General features: G+C 49.1%; 1 protein-coding gene across 2 annotated transcripts in view; it reads left to right on the top strand.

Annotated features, from left to right (window-relative positions):
- The window catches only part of man1a2 (mannosidase, alpha, class 1A, member 2), a 193,072-nt gene that overhangs the window by 117,570 nt on the left and 73,002 nt on the right, over positions 1–2,500 (top strand). The gene's annotated exons all lie outside the window — the stretch shown is intronic.

Genomic DNA, 2,500 nt, shown 5'->3' with positions numbered 1-2,500 from the left:
CACGCAGCTGTGTCAGAGTGTATGAATACTGTGTGTGTGTGTGTGTGTGTGTTTTCCCTCCCTCAAATAACCTCATTGCATCCAATTTGTTTTCTACAAGGCGTGTGTTTGGCAGGCTGCTGGGGAGGGCTGCAGGCTGGGCATGGGCACGGGCACGGCCAGGCTGCAGTCATTCCATATGATTGGCTCGCTCCTCCAGAAAGCAGCGCAGAGAACGAGAGAGGGGGGAACGGGGGTCAATCGAAAAGAGGGGGAGGGGTTGTCATCGGAAAAGAGTAGGAAGGCTCGGAAATCAGGGGTGAAGGATGAGAGAGACGGGGCAGAGTGGAGGGGGTGTCGGGAGTGGGGGTGCGGGGTTGGCTGTGGGAAAAGCAAAAAAGTTTGAAAAGTTTGGAGAGATGGAAAGGAAGATGAAAAGGAGGGCAAAGATGTGGAGGGCTGTGTGAGTTAGGGCTAGAACTAAATGATGTGCGGAGAAAGATGGAGAGAGGGAGAGAGAGAAAAGAGATAAGAGAAATGGATGTAAAGCCGAAGATTGTTAGACAGAGACAGAGAGATGGATATGAAGAAATGGGGTGGATGAGGAAGAGGAGAGAAAGAGAGAGATGAGGACCATCGCAACAGACGGAGATAAAGAGACAGCGATGTGACTGGGACTGGAGAGGGTGAAAGGAGGATGAATGGAGGTGAGCGGGAAGGAGAGCTGTAATGGGGAGAGAGAGATGGGGTGGGGAGGAGGAGGCGGAGGCGGAGGCGGGGGTGGGGGTGGAGGCAGACAGGCAGCAGGCTATTAGAGAAGAAATGGCTGGAATTGGCTGAGAAAATATGCTGTGACAGTGTGTGTGTGTGTGTGTGTGTGTGTGTGTGTGTGTGTGTGTGTGTGTGTGTGTGTGTTGTGTGTGTGTGTGTGTGTGTGTGTGTGTGTGTGTGTGTGTGTGTGTGTGTGTGTGTGTGTGTGTGTGTGTGTGTGTGTGTGTGTGTGTGTGTGTGTGTGTGTGTGTGTGTGCGCACGTTCATGTGCTTTCGCAAGACATTTGTACATATTTATTATTTTTGTGTCTGTATGAGAGGTAAGCGGTTGGTGAGATGAAGTAGACGTGTGTGTGTGTGTGTGTGTGTGTGTGTGTGTGTGTATGCGCGCGCAAAGTGAAATTGAAAAAAGTAGTGTGTGTGTGTAAAGTGAAATTGAAAAAAGGAGTGAGTGTGTGTGTGACGGCATAGCTCAGGGCAAAGATTGAGTGGAAGAGAGTAAAGTGGTTTGTGTGATGAAATGGACCTGGGCATGTGTGTGTGCACAGCATAGGACACCAGTTGAGTAGGCCAAGTGTGTGTGTGTGTGTGTGTGTGTGTGTGTGTGTGTGTGTGTGTGTGTGTGTGTGTGTGTGTGTGTGTGTGTGTGTGTGTGTGTGTGTGTGTGTGTGTGTGTGTGTGTGTGTGTGTGTGTGTGTGTGTGTGTGCGCGTGCGCGTGCGTGTGTGCGTGCGCGGCGCAGGTGTCAATGTCAGTGAGTGGAGTGTGTGGAAAGTGTTAGTTAAGAGTGGCAGCAGTTATGAACTCTACCCAACCACTAAGAGGGATGGATGGACCACACGTCAGAAGGAGAGAGAGAATTACAGAAAGAGAGAAAGAGATTGAGGGAGGGGTACCAGAGAGAGGGGTAGAGAAAATATTTGAGAGAGAGAGGGGAGGGGGGGGGGCATAGGTGCAAATATCAGATACAAAACTGACAGTTTAAGTAAATGAGAGTAGAAAGACTGGGATGGACAGAATAAATGAGAGTGCGAGAGAGACGGAGATGGAGGACAGAGCGAATGAGAGGAGGAAAAGAAGTGAGTAGTGCAAGTGAAAGGAGGCAGCAACGAAAAGAAGGAATGATGATGAAATGAGTAGAGGTCAGACAGTAATTGCGGAAGGGGAATAGAGAGACTGAAAGACTGAGAGAAGAGATGGGACAGTGAGAGAGAGAGAGAGAGAGAGAGAGAGAGAGAGAGAGAGAGAGAGAGAGAGAGAGAGAGAGAGAGAGAGAGAGAGAGAGAGAGAGAGAGAGAGAGAGAGAGAGAGAGAGAGAGAGAGCAAGCACAGAACAGAACAGAACGGAACAGAACAGAACAGAACAGACTGTACCACTGCTAGCATAGAGATGCATCATCAGGCTGTATAGGAGACTGGCTTCTACAGAGCAGTGAAAGGAGAGGGAATTAGGGAGAGATGGAGAGATAGAGCAACTGAGCTAAGGGAGAGATAGTGACAGAAGAGAATAAAGCGGTATAGAAAGAGTGACAGTGACGGAAAACAAAAACAAAAAAAACGTTAAGAGAGGGAGGAATAGTGACAGAAAAAAGGACAAGCTGTAAGTAAGAGAGAGAGAGAGAGAGAGAGAGAGAGAGAGAGAGAGAGAGAGAGAGAGAGAGAGAGAGAGAGAGAGAGAGAGAGAGAGAGAGAGAGAGAGAGAGAGAGAGAGAGAGAGAGAGAGAGAGAGAGAGAGAGAGAGAGAGAGAGAG

Source organism: Engraulis encrasicolus, chromosome 13 (assembly GCF_034702125.1).
Source record: "Engraulis encrasicolus isolate BLACKSEA-1 chromosome 13, IST_EnEncr_1.0, whole genome shotgun sequence".
NCBI classification, from domain to species: domain Eukaryota; kingdom Metazoa; phylum Chordata; class Actinopteri; order Clupeiformes; family Engraulidae; genus Engraulis; species Engraulis encrasicolus.
This window is presented reverse-complemented; position numbering and strand designations above follow the sequence as displayed.